Here is a 19,345-nt window from a genome sequence, read left to right as displayed (position 1 = left end):
AAGCGTCTTATATGTTCGCTCTGATATATGTCTTCCCAGTCTAATCTACTCTCCATACAGCCACCAAAGTGATTTTCCTAAAGTGGAGGTCTGATTAAAGCATCCTTCTAGTCATTAAACTCTAGGAGCTCTCTGTTATTTCTAAGATCAATTATCACATGCTAAGTTTGAAGCTCTCTGCAACCTGACCCTATTCTTACTTCTCTATTCTTCTTACACTTTACTGCCCCTCCACATACTCATAGGATCCAGCGTTACTGGCTTACTCAAAAACAAAATGAACAAAACTTTGCCAGGGAAAAAAAGTGGATAGAGCATTGGCCTTAGAGTCCAGAGGACCTGAGTTCAAATTCCACCTCAGCCACTTCATGCTCATTAGTTATATGACCCTGAGCAAGTCACTTAACCCTAATTGCCTCACCAAAAAACTACTGCTAATAATACAAAAAAATTAAAGCATCCAATACAAAAGATTCAAACAAAAAAAGTTTTTTAAGCTAAAAAATTGAATCGTTTAAGGAAAAATGAATAGATGGAGTCCCCCAAAAAGCAAGAGATTGAAAGGGGAGAGAGAGAGAGAAAGAGAGAAAGAGAGAGAGAGAGAGAGAAAGAGAGAGAGAGAGAGAGAGAGTGTGTGTATTTAGTAAGTGTTTGCTATGGGTTAGGCACTGTACAAAGAGGATACAAATATAAACAGAAAGCAAGATGTCACTGCCCCCAAATAGCTTACATTCTTATCCTAGAAGGCAACATACAAAGGGGATCTAGGAAGGTGGAAGAGAAGAGAGAAAGTGGAAAACTCTAGCAAGTCAGGGGAGAAATGAACACAAACAGCCTTGGCTTATCATGAATTGACTAATAAAAGAAGAAAATAAATGCAGTATTTTTGTTTACAAGAGAAAGCCTCTCTGAATAAAGAGTCAGAGTACCCAGCTTCCAATCTTAGCATTGCCAGTTAATAACAGAAATATCTAATGTTTATATCCAACTTGAAAGTTTGCATATATCATCTCTTCTCTTCCTCACAAGAAGCCCTGAAAGATAGACTAGTCATGCAAACTTGGGCTGGTCACTTAACATCTCTTGACTCAGTTTCTTCATCTGTAAAATGAGGTGTTTGAAATAGATGACTTCTAAAATCGCTTTTCAGTTCTCCTTTTATTCTCCTGTCCAGATCACAATAGATTTCATACCCAAAATAGATTCCCACTGAATATATATAGTCTTCATGTGATGATTGCTAAAGGTGTTGCTTTCATACTTCTCCAACAGAAAGAACCAAGGCGCAACCAAATAAATTTTTTCTCCATTTACCTTCTAACTCTAACTAATCTCTCCAAGAATTTTTCCTATTCAAGAAGTTTAACTTCCCTACAGCAAGTATCAGGTGTTGGAGGAGAAGTTAATCAAAAGACTGGAGTTTGATCTTTGTAACTAGGATATAACTCCAGAGATGTGCTGCTATATGTTTAACAACCTGCTCTCCAGAAAAAGGAAAAAAAAGTTTAATTTGCATTAATAACATTTTATTAACATCATTTTCTTGAATCAAGTCATTTAACAAAACTGTAAATTAAGCCCAGATTTGTAGTGTTTTGTCAATTTCACAGAAGTAAATGCTCACGTTGAAAAATAACAATCAGATCCCGTGAGGGCTCTTGTGAGCCTGCAGGAGCTGACTCTAGGAAAAACCTCTGAAAGACCTACCCAGCATTCACTCTGTCTTGCTGACTAACCACAGTGCTTAAATCATGAAGGAGTTGGTTTTCTAATAGATCTCTTAACTAACTTACTTTTATCTTAGTGAGTCAAATATAGGATTATCCACTGACAACTGAACTATCATATTATAAAGATGTAATAAAAGCAGAAACAACACAGACAAGCTAGAGAGATGGACATGCATGCATGAGTCTGAACATTTCTCCAAATTAACAAATCCATAATGACTGTGCCATGCAGTATGCTCACCCTTGAGAAGTAAAAATAGATCAAAAGTAAAGACACTGACTCTAACTGAAGCTCAGAGAGAGGAGATGTTTTGTCCAGGATCACTCAACTACTAGATGTCAGAGCTGAGCAAGGCTTGAAATGAGGACTTTCTGACTTATGTTGGGCCGTCTCCCTTTGGTGACCATAGCTCCAACTGGGTTTTTTTCTTGGAGAATCTTGATTAAAATGTTCTATCCCCTTGTTGGACCATATGTTCCAATATGAAAATGTGCTCATACTACATAAATGTGTTGCAAAAAGTTCTAAAACAGTTCAATAAATTTTATTTCTCTCTCCTCCCTCTTCCCTAATTCTTGCCATTACCTTCTGAGGAGAGTAGGTGTGGAGGTAGAATATGTTTTTCAAGTTGAAACAGCCTCTAAAGTTGAAGGGGCCTCATATTTTTTATGTTGGATTTTATGAAGCTCAGGAGACTAGAGCCCTGGTCAGAATTCAGATATAGATGGGGCCACTAAAGCATGCATAAAGATACCTGTGGGCCATTTGATAACATGGAAAACTACCCATTAACATCATCTATGTTCTGTTGAATTTTTCATTTATTTTGTCAACTACTTCCTGATGAGATTTTAATTAGGTTCACAGTTGAGAGTGTTGGCATCTTGTTTGTCTCATTTGTTCTAAAAAGACTTTCCTTCTCACTCTTCCACCAAGGAAAAGCTGACAGGGCTCTGGAGCCTAGGAGGCTGGCCTGAATACATGCTTGTGGTTTTCTGGGAAATGTTATGGGCAGTTTGTAGAGATTTACACATAAAAACACAAATCTGTGACTAATAAAGACAACTTGGTGCATACGGCTCTAGCTAAATCATTCAAAAGCTATTAGCATTTATTTATTCAACATCTTCAAAAAGGAAAGTTTCTTTTTATACAAAAGAATGTCTCTTTAAAAGTCTGAAAGAAATTGAGTGTGGTCTTAGGTCTCTACTACAAACCAGAACTTGGCAATGTAGATGCTAGGTCGGTCAGGCCTCCTCAGAAGGCCTGCTTCCTCTTAAAAACGATCAAGTATTTATTAATTCAATCAAATATTTATTAATTGTGTACCAAGCACTGAACTAGGCACTGGTGATTCAGAGGAAAAGAAAGAAATAATCCTCACTTGAAACAAACTTAAATTCTAATGGGAAAAAATGAATACTTATAAAAATGAGGAGGGGTATTTGAAGGAAAGGGGTGCTGAAGAAACAAATGTTCTTGTATATATTTATCTCAACCAAACTTTTATAGCCTCAAAACTTGTCCAGTGGTGATTACTTGGGGTTTATACCACTGAGAAAAGAAATTGAAATTGTTGAACAATCAAGCCAGGGGAATCTGTGCTTGTCTAGCATAATCATGCTGAATGCTATTTACATTCCCAAATAATATGCTCCAATGAGTATGTTCTCTGGCTTAAAAAACCATACACAAATAGATGCTAATAATTCGACAAAGCAGGAAAAGAGAAAGAGAGGTTTGTTGGAAGATTCAAGTATGTTAATGTCTTTATCTCTTCTGCTGCAGTGTATTTGGGATATTGGTATCCCCAGTCCATGGCTGACAGGTAATAAGATAGCAATTATATATTCTTTCCTGCCTACTGTAGTGAAGTCATCCTTCTACCATATTTAATTGACTCCAGGAAAAAATATGAAAAGAGAACAATTTCAAAGCCAAAGAAAAAGGATTCGTATTTCTCATTATTCTACTTTATATTGTTATGGAAGAATCTCTCATCTCAGAAAAATTTACTGTCAATCCTTTGTGCCCTATAGGACTTCATAGTTGGATAGTGTAAAATTTTATTTCTTTGTAATATGTATTGAAACCTTTTATAAAGACAGTCGATTCAAAGATTTTGGGAATTAGTCTCTGTAATTAAGTGGATGGATGAAAAGTACTTACTGTGTGCCTGATGCTGTCCAAAGCACTGGGTATACCAATACAGAAAACAAAGACAGCCCCTGCTTTTAAGAAACTTACTGTCTAATAGGATAAACACAGATTGGGTAATGATGACCAGAATAGTATAACTGGGTATAGATTTACATACTTTGAGTACTCCTAACAGTATGGACTTGATCATGATTCGCAAATTAGAACTTTCTGACAACAAGGCAGCAGGCAAGAAGATGGCTAGGGAGTACAGTGAAGTATGGTTGGAGCTAGACCCCTTGATGGTAAAGTGGAGAGAGTGTTGGGCATGGAGTTAGGAAGAGCTGAGTTCATATAAGTTGTATGACCCTGGACAGGCTATTTAATTTCTGTCTGCCTCAGTTTCTTCACCTGCAAAATAAGGATAATGATAGTGTTGGCATCCCTGCATTCATCAGTCAGGACAATGAAATCCTAGAAGGCAAGTTTGATACATTAAAAAAAGGTGGCAAGGAGGTCTGGTTCTAGCATCAAATGATCTGGGATCCATTTCCAGTCCTATCACGAGTACTGCTGCTATCATCCTGAGCAAGTCACTTAACCTCTTTGGGACTTTTTGGGACTGTTTGGGACCCTTCAGCACTTAGGGGATTGGACAAGATCTCTAAGATTGCTTCTAGCTTTCCATGTATGATCCCCTACAGATTAACAGGAAGATGGAACAATTTAAAAAGGGTAGAGTATGGAATTGGTTTTAAGAGTGATTCTGAAGGCTGTCTGTGGTCATCAGATCTTCAAATAAAGCCATTATAGCCACAGAAATTTGTTCTGAGGGCAAGTTTTTTGAACCTGGGAAATATTTTTTTCTCCTTTAAAAATGCTTTTAGAATTTTCACTTTTATATCCCCTTCATTTCCAAAAATCCTTCTCTCTCCAGAGAGCTGTTGCTTATAACAAAGGTTGTTTTTAAAAGGGAGAAAAAGCATCTCATCCAAAACAGCCAAAACATTAGTTAAATCTGGCCATGTATATGATGTTTCATATGCTTAGTCCTTTTTCCTTTTCAAAGGAGGAAGATGAATTTTCTTCTTTCTTCTTTTGAGGCTAAGGTTGGTAATTAAAATTACACAAGTGTCAGTTTTAGAACATTTTACCTATTTCCACTGTGTCTATTGTTTTCCTGGTTCTGCTTACTTTGCATCAGTTCACATGTATCTTTACATACTTTTTCTATTCTTTCTAGTTACCATTTCTTTTTTCTTTTTATTTTTTGTTATAGCTTTTTATTTACAGAACATATGCATGGGTAATTTTTCAACATTGACCCTTGCAAAACCTTCTGTTCCCACTTTTCCCCTCCTTCCCCTACCCTCTCCCATAGATGGCAGGTAATCTAATTCATGTTAAATATGTTAAAGCATATATTAAATCCAATATATGTATGCATAGTTTTACAGTTATCTTGCTGCACAAGAAAAAATGGATCTAGAAAGAAAGAAAAAACCTGAGAAGGAAAACAAAAATGCAAGCAACCTAACAGAGTGGAAATGCTATGTTTTGGTCCATACTCAGTTCCCACAGGCCTCTCTCTCTGGGTGTATATAGCTCTCTTCATCACTGAACAATTGGAATGGTTTGAATCATCTCATTGTGGAAGAGGGCCACGTCCATCAGAATTGATCCTCATTTAGTATTGTTGTTGAAGTATATAATGATCTCTTGGTTCTGCTCATTTCACTCAGCTTCAACTCATGTAAGTCTCTCCAAGCCTCTCTGTATTCATCCTGCAGGCCATTTCTTACAGAACAATAATATTCTATAACATCCATATACCATAACTTATTCAGCCATTCCCCAACCAATGGGCAGCCACTCAGTTTCTGGTTTCTGGCCACTATAAACAGGGCTGCTACAAACATTTTTGCACATGTGGGTCCCTTTCCCTCCTTTAAGATCTCTTTGGGTTACAGGCCCAGTAGAGACATTGCTGCATCAAAGGGTATGCACAGGATAGATCCCCAAGCCTGGAGTCAGGAAGATAAGTTCTAATCTAACCTCAGACACTTACTAGCTATATGACCATGTTTAAGTCACTTCACCATTTTTGCCTCAGTTTCCTCATCTATAAAATGAACTGGCAATGGAATGGTAAAACATTGAAGGATCTTTGCCAAGAATGGATCACAAAGAGTCAGATGCAAGTGAAGTGCCTGAAGAGCATTCATATTTAATGTTTTAAATATCAGAATAGTTAATTATCCTTGAGTTATTTCTATTTCAATTCCATTAAAATATATAAACATATTAAGAATTATGATGGTAATATATGAAAAAAATCTGTACTCTACTGTAAACTTAACATATTCTTGAGAATTCAACAACTTAATTATACTGGTGCCAGAGGATAATCCCAAATATGCTCTGCTCTATCCAGTGGCCCAATAAAAATTTAAGAAAAACTTTTTAAAATAGCTATCACAATGTCAAACCCTCAGAACCTTAAACTACATGGAATGAAAAGCTCTCAAAATACAAATTCCTCACAGAAAAAATCAAAACTATGTGGGAACAGGATGAAGTCTATCCTTCATTTCCATCATTCTGACTGCTACTAAAATGATCCCTCAGATGTTCTCAGTAAACCTAAAGAAGATGAGCTTGCATTCAACACTTGTATTTTATTACAAAAAAATCAATGCACCTGTGCAATAAGATATTGAACATTAAAGATAAAAGAACAATAGTAGGGTAGTGACTTATTCCAATGCTGTTTGTATCTAAGCATCATTAACTAGAAAGAGAGAACAACAACAACAACAAAATAATACATTGGTGTTGATTTGTTTTTCCCCTGTAAGGATTATGTGGAGGCATTGTTGAACAAAACAAAGTTAGTGTTGCTTTGATGTCCCCATGGCAATAACATCGAGGAAGTTGTTAATCAAACCAACACTTCTCATATTCTTTTGTCCCTTTGAAGTGATTACTTTGAGATATTTGTTGATCAAAAGGAGCCTTACTATTGTTTTGATATCCCCATATAAAATTTCCATCCAGTAAATGATTAGTCATTCATAATTACAGTTGTCTTCGGTTTTACTGAATTTCTGCTTTAAATGAAGAAGCTCTTTGATGAGCAAAAGTTTCAATGTTGCTGAACTGTGTCTCTGAGCTTTGCATATCAGAGTCCCTAGCAAAACTTTGCTTCCTCTCCACAGATGCCTTCAATTACTGTGACATATCAAATGAGCATCTTTTCCTTTATAAATAATATGATTAGATTAGGTATGTAGCTGATCTTGTGATGAAGCCTATTATCTTGGCTTTCATTATATCATTTTCCAGGTCTTTCTGTGGTTTTTGTCTTATGTGAAAGAAAAAAAAACCCTTCACAATTCTTTTTTGGGAAAAAAACAAAAATAGAAAAAAAATAATTCTTTTTGTTATTCCATAAAATGATTTTTTTTCTTTTTGACTAATGATCCAATTTTCTCTTTGGTATGACAGTTTGTCAGTTTGACACGAATGTGCCTGGACAAGTTGAATCTGAGATTTATACCTGTTAGTGTCATATGAATTCCGTTAATAGCCGGTCTGTCCTCTGATGTCAATAATTCTGGGATTTCTCTTTTTCTCATTTGATCATTTCTTGAAAATTTAAGGTTATACTATCTTTTCCCACTTTTTGACAGAGTTCAGCAGGTCTTATGATGTCTTTGTGAGTTCTTTTCTCTAGTTCTATTACTTTTGATTTGAAATATAAATCATTTTTACTGTTAAGTTTCTTTTGAGACTTCTGTTTTGCTTTCATAAGAATAATTTTGTTTTTCTATGAATCTATAATTGTCTTTATATTTCTATTAATATCTCCATGATGTTTTTTTAATTGATGTAGTTTTTTATTCCCTTTACTCTATTTAATTTCTAAGCTGATATGTATTGAAATAGTTCAAGACTCATTTTTTGTTTTTCATTTCCTTCCAGAATTTTTTTCTTCAATTCCTTTTAAATTTGTATTTGTTCTTAGTATTGGAAATTGTTTTTATTGCTTGTGTATTGGATTGATTATTTCTTTTCCTGTTCTCTAAAGCATCTTTTTTAGTTATGCCCCCCTGGCCTTTCCTTCTCTTGTCTTCCAGTCTTTTTCTCCAGGCTTATGATGGTGATGTCAAAGAGCAAGGATAGCTTTCTGCAAAGTCCCTGTCAGCCACTTGTATTCTCACATCCTTTTCTTAATTGCCTTTTCTACTTCTTCATCTAGCACATTGGGTACATATATGTTAGTTTCCAAGTATAGTAGTTCAGGTGCCATTGAGAAAAGATTACTGAAGCAATACTGCCATGACTAGTCCATTCTGTTTCACATGTATTTTTTTTTTTTTTGGTTGTTCATGCTCCATTTATAAATATCTTAGTATGACATGGCTTAATTAGGATAAATTCCAAAATGTGTATGGACTTATCCCCTAACCTTAATCTGCTGCTTTTTGACATTTTGCGAAGTGATATTATTTGTTATCTTTTATTCTCTTCCATTATGTTTCACAAATTCCCAGCATTGTTCTTAGCTATCTTGACTCCCGTTGCTAAGGCTGTCGCGTGTTTGTTGGCTAAGCTGGTTCCAGTAGAATATAAATTCCTTCAAGTTTCTATGGTGAAAGCCTCATTTCTCATGGAGGGAACTGAGTCAAATTTATTAAAAAAAATAAGAACCATTTCCCAATTCACAAATGATCAAAAGACATGAACAGTTTTCATATGAACTAATTAAGTTATTTTAGCCATATTAAAAATACTCTCACTATTGACTGGAGAAATGCAAATTAAAACAATTCTGAGGTTTTAGATCATATCTATTAGATTGGCTAATGGGCTAGAAAATTTTGGAGGGTATGTGGGGGAGATGAAATAGTAATGCATTGTTGGTAGAATTGTGAACTAATTCATCCATTCTGTAGAACAATTTGGAAGTATACCCAAAGGGTTATATCGTGAATAATCTTTGACCTAATAATATCACTTTTAATCATGTATCCCAAAATATATTTAAGAGAAAGGAAAATGACCTAAATATAAAAATATATATTTATAGCAGCTGTTAGGGCAAAGAATTGCAAATTAAAAGGATGCTCATAAACTGGAGCATGGTTGAATAAATTGTGATATGTGATTATGATGAAATATTCTTGTTCTATAAGAAGTGATGAGCAGGGTGCTCTCAGAAAAAAAACAGTCTTCCATAAGCTCATGCAAAGTGCAATTTATTGTGTACAGAGTCATAGTAATGTTGTAGGATGACCATATGTGAAAGATTTTACTGTTATCAGCAATATAGTGATACAAGACTACTCTCAAGGACTTATGAAAAATGCTACCCAGCTCCAGAAAAAGAACTGATTATATCTGAATATAGAGTGAAGCATCTTTTTTAAATTTTATTTTTTGTGATGGTTTTTTTAGGGGGGGAATATGTTTTCTTTTGCAACATGACTTTTACGAAAATGTTTTGCATAACTTCACATGTGCCTTCCCAGTGAATGTGGGGGTGAGGAGGGAGGAAGGGAGAGAATCTGGAGCTCAAGTTTTTTTTGGGGAAATTCAAAGTTTTAAAAACAAATGTTAAAATAGTTTTACATGTAACTAGGGGAAAATTAAAATATTAAAGAAAAAATTTTAAAGGAATATTAGCTTTTTGAGGGGAGGGTCTATAACATATTTGTCTTTCCATTGCTAATGTCTAGTATTGTGCTTTGCACATACTATGTGCTTAACGAGTATTTTAAATCGAGTAGAATTGAATTGTGTGTTTGGCCTCTTCAGAACCAATGACACCATTTTAATAATGGAAACAAATGAGAAAATAATTCAAATGACAGAAATCTGCTTCATAGCTAAGTTTTCATGAAAGGATTCTTTGAAGTAGTCGATAAAAATTAACTCTGTGAATAAAAAAGTAAAATAATCAAAAAATAAAAATGACATGAACAGTAGAAAATATAGAGGCAGTACTTGACTACAAATTTAAACTCCAGATTGAAAGTTCTATTTTTTCTTTGTAGATGTGAGAAGGATCAGACATTTGCTGGAGTACCTATCACAGTTCCCCACCTTTTAATTGTGGGAATACATAATCTGGAAAAAAAGAAAAGGAAGCAGATATGCTGCAGTATTTGGGAATATCCCAGCTGTTAAAGAGTCCTGCTTTCTCAGTCTTGCTGAAGAGAAAACTAAGGGGAAATCTCTTTAACACTGTGAGTTCCCTGAGCATAAAGGTTATTTTGGCTTTTCTTTCTATCCTCAGCACTTAGCACAGAGACTGGCACACAATCAGTGGCAGTGGTTAATGAATGCTTATAAACTTACTGGGTCTTCTATGGTGGGAAGGAATAGTATGAGTAGCAACAGTGGTCACCAAGGACCAGGCAGGAAACAACTTAAGTTGTACCATGGAGAACGGAGATCTCACATTTTAGGAAACCATTCTGATGGTGAAAATAGATTATCAAATTATGTAGGCCTGAACTAGTGAGATGGGTTGACATGGATGAGAGCTAGAGAAAGACCTACTTATCATGAGATGAGCCAAGGGAGTTTGTTTGGGGGTCCTTTGGTAATTTGGAAGAAGATTTTATCAAATGAGAGATCAGAGAATCAGGAATTAAATTTCGGTTCAGAACTGCTGCCTTATTACTTTTAATGAAATCACAAGTACAATCTCTCCTCATCTGTTTCCCACATTTGTAGATAAGCTGGACTCCTTTCATATCAAAAACTGATTCCAAAATGACCAAGTACATAAAGCAAAAGAATCAGTCCCTGCTTGTTCCTGAAAGTCATCACTGTTTTAAGGCCAGCAGATGATAACCTTTTCTCATGATATTACACAAAATGTTTTTTTTTTAAAAAAGGCCTTTTCAATCTTATTTACCTGGAGAAGGCGTGATGTGTGTCTCTATTAGAATGAAACTTTAAAAATCCAAAGAACCACCCCTTCCTTAGCAAAAAGAAGTTGGTATTTAAGGTACAGTGGAAGGAACAGGAGATCTGGACATTAAGGCCCTGGACAGGAATTCTTCCTGATTCCAGTTTTTACCTGATTAACTTTGGGGAAATGATTTCCATTCTTTGGGCATATGTTCCTCATCAGTAAAATCAAGGAGATTCAGACCTACCATCTTTCAGCTCTAAATCTGTGATATTATGAAATATGCCTCTTTGTTTCATGTCACTATTTCTTAGCCGATTTTATTAAATATTGGTATTTAAAAAATCCCAGGTGAAAACAAGAATCCATCCGTTCCACCTAACACTTTGTTTGTATGCTTAGTATATCTTATCTTATTAGCTGATCAAAAAAATCACAGAGAGAATGCTTTGTGATTGGCTGAAATGGGATGAGGGCTTATTTGAAACTATTTTTGTCGTGATCTGCAGAACAGAATAGAAAAGGCTCTTGATTTGGAATCTGAGGAGCTGAATTAAGTCTTAGCTCTGCTAGTTGCTATGTATGTGAACCTGGGCAAGTGCCTGTGCTGTTTGAACCTCAGTTTCTTTATCTATAATTGATCTTTATTATCCCTTTCAGCTTTAAATCTGTGATCCTTTGATACCACATTCTTATTGCTCTGGCTGGATTGTGGATAGTGTATTGAACTTAGAGATTCCCTAGCATTTGCTAGTTAAGATATGTCATCATGTTTAGTAATAATAATGATATCCGGCATTTTTTATGACGCTTTAAAGTTTGCAAGGAACTTTACAACTGTTCTTTTATTTGTTCGCTCCTCGAACCCTTGGGGATAGGTAATATTATGTTCCTTTTATAGACGAGGATACTGAGGCTCTGAAGTCCTAATGAATTGCCCCACATCATATAGCTAGTAAGTGTCTGAGAGCAGATCCTAAGTCCATTCTTTTTAAGGAAAACTCCATATATCCCTATTCTCTCTAGTGTTTCAATGGTAATATTGATATATGGTATTTTGTTAAATGCTTTTTCTGCATCTCTTGAGATAATCATATGATTTTTGTTAGTTTTGTTGTTGACATGATCCATTATGCTGATAGTTTTCCTGATCTTGAACAAGCCCTGCATTCCTGGTATAAATCTTACCTACTCATGGTTTGTTATCTTCCTGATAAATTGCTATAATCTCTCTGCTAATATTTTATTTAAAATGTTTGTATAGATATTTATTAAGGAAATTGGTCTAGAATTTTCTTTCTTTTGGTTCTTCCTGGTTTAGGTATCAGCACTATATTTGTCATTAAAAGAATTTAGTTGGATGACTCAATCTGTTTCTTCTAAATATTTTATATAGTGTTGTAATTCACTATTCTTTGACTGATAGATTTGACTGATAGAATTCACCTGTAAATTAGCTGATTTTAGGAAGTTCATTGATGATTTGTTCAATTTCTTTTTCTACAATGCAGTTATATAAGTATTTATTTCCTCTTCTGCTAATCCGGACAATTTATGTTTTTGAAAATATTCATCCATTTCTCCATTTCAATTAGATTATCAGATTTATTGGCATACATTTGGCATTATAGCTGCTAATGATTGTTTTAATTTCTACTTCATTGGTGGTGAATTCGCCATTTTAATTTTTATCCATATTTGTTTTTTTCTTTCTTTTTAAAATCAAATTAACCAAAGGTTGATCTGTATTATTGTTTTTTTTCATAAACCAGCTCTTCGTTTTAATAATTAGTTTAATAGTTTTCTTACTGGCAATGTTTTTAATCTCCCTGTTGATTTTCAAAATTTCTAATAAGGCATTTAATTGGGGATTTTTTATTTTTCTCTAGCTTTTTTAGTTACATTCCCAAATTCATTTATTCACACTTTGTCTATTTTATTCATCTAATTATTTAGAGATAAAAAATTTCTCCTAAGTACTGAAGTTTTAGCTGCATCCTTTAAGTTTTCGTATATTTTCTCATTGTCATTCTCATTGATGAAATTATTGATTGTTTCTATGATTTCTTGTTTGACCCACTCATTCTTTAGGATTATATTATTTAGTTTCCAATCAATTTTACATCTGTTTTTCCATGACCTTATATTACATATAATTTTTGTTGTATCATGATGTTGAAATAATTCATTTCATATTTCTATCTTTCTGCATTTAATTGTGAGATTTTTCAGCCCTCATGCATGGTTAACTTTTGTGTGGCTGCCATGTACCACTGAGAAAAAGGTATATTCATTTATATCCCCATTCAATTTTCCTTAGAGGTCTATTATATCTAACTTTTCTAAAATTCTATTCACCTCTTTAACTTTTTTCATATTTATTTTGTGATGAAAGTTCTCAAGTTCTAGTTGCAAATGCCCCCCCAATAGAGTTTTGCTGTCAATTTCTTCCTATAACTCACTTTTCCTCTAAGAATTTGGATGCCAAACAAGTTGGTGCATATATGGATACCATTTCATTGTCTGTGACACTTTTAGCAAGATGAAGTTTCTTTCCTTTATTCTTTTAATTAGATCTATTTTTGCTTTTGCTTTGTCTGAGATCAACATTGCGATCCCTACCTTTTTTGCTTCAGCTGAAGCACAATAGATTCTGTTCTAACTTTTTACCTTTACTCATTGTACATCTCTCTGCTTCAGATGTGTTTTGTAGAGTTCTGGTGTTTAATCTATTTTGCTATCTAGTTCTGTTTTATGGGAGAGTTTATCCCATTGACATTCACAATAATGATTATTACTTGTGTATTGCCCACTATCCTATTTTTTTCTCTTGTTTATACTGTTTTCTCTCCTTTCACCCTGTCCCTCAACAGTGTTTTGCTTCTGACTATTGCCTCCCTCACTCTGCTCTTCCTTCTATCAGACCACTTCTGTTTCCTGTCTCCTTTCCCCTCTTAATTCCCTATAAGGTGAAATAAATTTCTGTATCCTAATGAGGGTGTATGTTATTCCTTCTTTCAGCCTTTGACATAATAATACCACTCCTACATATGAATATAAAAAGAGATTTTTTAAAAAAGAAAATATGTACAAAATATTTATAGCAGCTCTCTTCTCAAGGCAAAAATATTGGAAATTGAGGGATGCCCTTCAATTGGAGAATGGCTGAATAAATGTGGTATATGATTATGATGGAATATTATTTTTCTATGGGAGATAATATATATGCTCAAAAAAAAGATATGGAAAGTCTTCCATGAATTCAAAGTGAAATGTACTATTGTACACAAAATAATAGCAATATTGTGGGATGATCAGTTGTAAATACATTTTGCTATTCTGAGCCGTACTCTGAAGGACTTGTGATGAAAAATCCTATTTATACCCAGGGAATTGTGTCTGAATGTAGATTGAAATGCACTCTCTCTCTCACTCTTGCTCTCTTGCTCTCTCTCATTTTTTATTCTATTTTTTCCATTATTTTTCTTGAAAGTTTTTATTTTTTATAGTGTGAGATCTATGTTTTTTTTTTTTTCCCACAACATGATTTTCATGGAAATTTTTTTGTGTAACTTCACATGTGATTTCTTAATGGAAGCTGTGGGTAGGGATATGGGAGGGAATCTGGAACTAAGAAGTTTACAAAACAAATATAAAAAAAATTGTTTTAAATGTCACTGGGGAGAAATATTGAGTAAATTGATTAAATTTTAAAAGGAATTATTTTCTTCAGTTAGCTTTTGTACTTCCTTTTCTGTTTGGCCTGTTTTACTTTTTAAGGAGTTGTTTTCTTCAGTAAATTTTTTTCCCCATTTGGTCACTTGTATTCAGCAAGGAATTGTTTTCTTCATTCGCTTTTTGTCCTTCCTTTTTCAAGCTTCTGACTCTTATATACATTTTCTTCTACCTCTCATTTCACTTTTAAAACTCATTTTGAGCTCTGCCAAGAAGAGTTTTTGGGCTTGAGACCAATTTATATTATTAATCTTTAAGGTTTTGCATGTAGATATTTCTGAGTTTTTGTTTTGATTTTCCCTATCTCCATAATAGCTTTCAATGGTCAGGACTCTTTTTTAAATTTCTTATTCATTTTTGGTGGGTTTTTTTGGCTTTTAAAGTTGAGTCTGGGACACGGGGGCACTATCCCAAGCTTCTTGTGTTGGAGGCCAGAGCCCTGGTTTTATATGCTGTACTGGTGGCTTGCTTACTATGCTTGGGTTCCAGGGCTAGCAGTTTGACTCCTGCTTTGGTGCTGAAAATCTCATACCTGACCTGCTGTGCCACTGGCTTGCTGAATCAGGAATGAGGTGGCTCGTTTGTTGATCTATAGTATGATTAAGAGCCTCCTTTTGGCTTGGCTGGACTTCACTGCATTGGGCTATGCTGGCCTGTTCTAAGCTGGGCTCCCCTTTTATCAAATGAGAAACACCTTTCTTGAAGTACTTCTAAGTTATTTTAAGCTGAAAATTTTTTGTAGCTTCTGTTTTTTATAGCTTCTGTTCCTCCATTTAGAGGCTTGATTTAACATTGTTTCTGAGAGAAGTTAGGGAGAGCTCAGACAACTTGCTGATTTTTCTCTGCCATCTTAGGAACATCTTTAGATGTTCCTAAATCTATTCTTCCTGACTTTAGGCCAAACACTATCTCCCATGGCACCTGCAAGTTAACCCTAATCCTGTAGATTTATGAGCTAAGATGCTCTTAGGAAGTTATCAAACTTTAGGATTTGACACAAAAGAAATATGCATATTTTAGTGAGAAAGAAAGTTAAATTAAGAAATCCTTTGCTTATAAATAGTGCCATGAAATATACCATGTGTAAAATTACCTATTTGCTCTGTTCTCACTGGTAGGACCAATTAAGGACTACCTTAAAGAACTTCCAAAAAAATCTTTATTTTCTTCTTGATTTCCCCCCACAAATTCATACCAGAGGAGAAGGAAGATATGGCTTTTCTTAAGATGTATTTCTTACCCAAGTAACTGCCTTCATATACTTCCATTTTCTTTTAAATTTTCACCAAACTCCATTTTGAGTCCACATGTGGTAGATTGGTGAAGAATGGATAAGGCCAAGAGAAAATGAACTTAAGGTTAGGTAAGTGAGAAGAAAATAAATTGAGTTTCTCATACTCATAGTGCCATTAAGAGAAGCAAGAGACCTCAGAAAAGTCATGAACTCATTTTCTCATTTTTGAACTCTCTCAACCATCTTAATAGCAATCTCAAATGCTAGCCTTTTTTTCGATAATATGTGGCTTTAAGAAACATTGTTGTAGGGACAGCTCGGTGGCACCGAGCCCTGGTGGATAGAGCACCAGCCCTGAAGTCAGGTGGACCTGAGTTCAAATGTGGCCTCAGACACTTAACATGTCCTAGATGTGTGATCCTGGGCAAGTCACTTAACCCCAACTGCCTCAGCAAAAAAGAAAAAAAAAGAAACATTGTTTTACAGAGCAGAACTTCTTAAACTTTTTTCTACTTGCAGCCCCTTTTCACCTAAGAAATTTTTATGTAACCCCAGATATATAGGTATGCAAAGCAAAAATTTACTAATAATCATAATTTTCAACCCCCATCTTCAGTTATGAGACCCTATATGTGGTTATAACCCACAGTTCGAGAATCGGGTATAGAGTCTGACCTTGAAACACGTGATTTAAGATACTACTAGCTGTGTGACCCTAGGCAATCATTTAACTTTTTTGAGACATTTTCTTCATCTCTAAAATAAAGTGATGTATTCAGTTACCTCTAAAGTCCCTTCCAGCTCCAAAATTTGTGATCTTTTGACCAAGGTTTGAATTTCATCTTTGATGCTCACTAGCTGTGTGACATTGAACAAATTACTTCACCTTTTTGTGTCTAAGGCAACTCCCAGAGGCCTGTTTTACTAAGTTATAGAGGGAACTGAGTCAGAGTTATAAAAAATAATAGCCATCCCTCAATTGATAAATGCTCAAAAGATATTATTTATTATTTTGGTGGGTTTTTGGTGGTAGGAGCTCACTATACTAATGAAATCACAGATCGCTAAAGGATATTCTTGTCTATGACATGACACTCAAAAACGAGGGCACCTTTGTGAAGCAAGTGAAGGCACCATGTGATCCTATTCTTATGACCTGGAAAGTCTTCTAGTTAGAGGAAAAAGAGATGAGAAGTTGAAAGAGTGCTGTCTTATCAGTCTTCGTTGTAGATAATGTCATAGATCTACTTCAGAGACCACTGGTGACTGGAGACATAATTATTACTTGCCACTGTCCTGGAAGTATAATGCAGGTCCTCTAAGAGCTCTAATTATGTCCAGGAGCCTAGCTTCCTCCACCTTCTCCCCTCCACTCCCCTCCCCCCACCCTGGTCTGAGGAATGAGTCATCCTTTGAGTTCAGGATCTTTTCATCTCTTACCTTTACTTTACTTTACTTTAGCCTCTATACACAGTCTTCCTACCTGCAACTTCTTCCCATCTCTGTTCTTTTCTTCATAATCATCTCCCAAGTTACTGCCCTGCTCAAAACTCATCTAGGTTCCCCAGTTTTCTCTAGGATCCCATACAAACTCCTCAGGGTGACATTGAAAGCCTTTCATAATGTGGCTTCAGTTTGTCTTCACGCTATATGTTGTGCATACATACATTTTGTGTCTTGTACCTTCCCACTGCACCACTCTCAGCAAAATATAAACAACCTGTAGGAAAAGATTGTATCGTTTTGATTTTGATTTTGTGATTCCCAGTGTCTAGCAGGCACAATTGCCTGGATTCAGTAGTTACTTAATATATAATAGCATGCTGAACTGAATTCCTTAGCCTTGCTGTCACGGCTGTCTAAGCAGCATCATGGAGCCCCTCCATAAACCAGATATTTGGGAGTAGGGGGTGATGGTCCTAATGTCTGAGAAACACTTTTATTAATCTCTTACTAGAAAGCTGGCCAGAGCATGCATTGGTAAATCTCATCCCTCTATTGACTACCCCTGGGGAAGGGGGAGAAGTCACAGCCCAAGACACTACAAATCAAGCTTTCCTGAGACAACCACACTCTTTGCTCATTCCTGTGATGCTTTGTCATTGTGGAGGCAACTGGAGCTACAGAGTTAGCTGATTCTTGGGTCAACCAAATCTTGAATCTAAACTGGGTTCTTTGAAGGATGTTACAATGGTATGGGCCTGGCTAATGCAAATATAGTGCTGTGCTGATGCCCGGAAAGAACTTAGAGTACTCAATTCACATGTTATCATCAAATGAGCTGCAAATAGAAAAGGTGCTGTTGAGTAGGTACATTGGAGTAGCATAACTTTCCTGTCATCTCTTACTGCTGAGGAGAGAGGCAGACCACTCCTTCCATTTCTTCCTCCCTCCCTTCCCTCAGACCAAAAGAGAATATGAGGGAGGTAGAGATAAGAGAATTGGACAGGCTTTCTAGGCAGGGTTATAAGTAGGCCTGGACTAATGAAGTTTTGCACCAGAGCAAGGAATGGAGCAGGCTTTGACAGCCCTGGCCTTTGATCTGCTCCAGCCCTCCCCAGTCAGAGAGTATCTGATTTGGGCCTGTATTGTAGACAGTATCACTGTACTCTCCTCTTGCCCAATTTTTGCCACTTGACTCACGCTTAAAGATTTGAGAGTACCAGCTTGATTGGTATGTCACATGATTAGCCCTGGGCAGGGAACCAAATTAGTTTTTCCTCTCCCTCCCCACCAATCTGTTCCTCTTTTTCAAATCCTGACAAAGGCTATGGTTTCATACGAACTCTACTTGATCTCTTGGACGGGGTGCTCAGTCACCTAGATAGTAAATCACCCGTCTGCAAAGGACTGGTGGAACTCCCATTCAGTACAAATTAGTTAGCAAAGGCTGAATGTGGAGAACTGATTGAAGAACCCTCGGGCTGACTTTTTCCTACAATCCCATGACCAAAGGAAGGTATAAGAATATTGATCTGACAAGCATCCCAGGGAAAAAAAAAAAAAAGGAAAGCTAAGGCTTAAATTGCATTTACCGTAGGTGAGTTAGCCAGCTTTGAATACACATGAGGAAGGAAGGGAATCATTTTGGTCACATTTTACATCTCTCTGAAGTACCTTGTAATTTGGTCCTTTTGAGAGCCTCAAATGTATTTTTATAAGGATTAATTAACAAAAGTTTCTTGGTACCTTTGAGAGTCAACCAAGTCAAATAGAGAAAAGGAAGCACAACAAGGTTATGGAACTAGCCTGAAATTCTTGGAATTCTAAATCAGTAAAATTCTAAATGATATCCAGCATTTTTCTTTTTGACTCTAAATGTCATCTAAGGGTCCTATTTTCCCACTAGGAGAAATTAGCCGAGGCATCCGATATGAGGCAGCTAGGAGCTCAGTGTATAGAGAGTATTGGACTTGGAATCCAAGAACATTTGATTTTAAATCCTCCTATAAACACCTCCCTAGTATGACCCTAGGCAAGTCAGGGTCATAAACAGGGTTGTTGTGAAGATCCAATGAGATAACCTTTGCAAACCTCAATGCTCTATATGAATTGTACCCATCATTATTATTATGAAATGT

The sequence above is a fragment of the Antechinus flavipes genome, chromosome X, assembly GCF_016432865.1.
Source record: "Antechinus flavipes isolate AdamAnt ecotype Samford, QLD, Australia chromosome X, AdamAnt_v2, whole genome shotgun sequence".
Classification (NCBI taxonomy): Eukaryota; Metazoa; Chordata; class Mammalia; order Dasyuromorphia; family Dasyuridae; genus Antechinus; species Antechinus flavipes.
The sequence above is the reverse complement of the archived record's forward strand: the minus strand, read 5'-3'. Positions refer to the sequence as shown.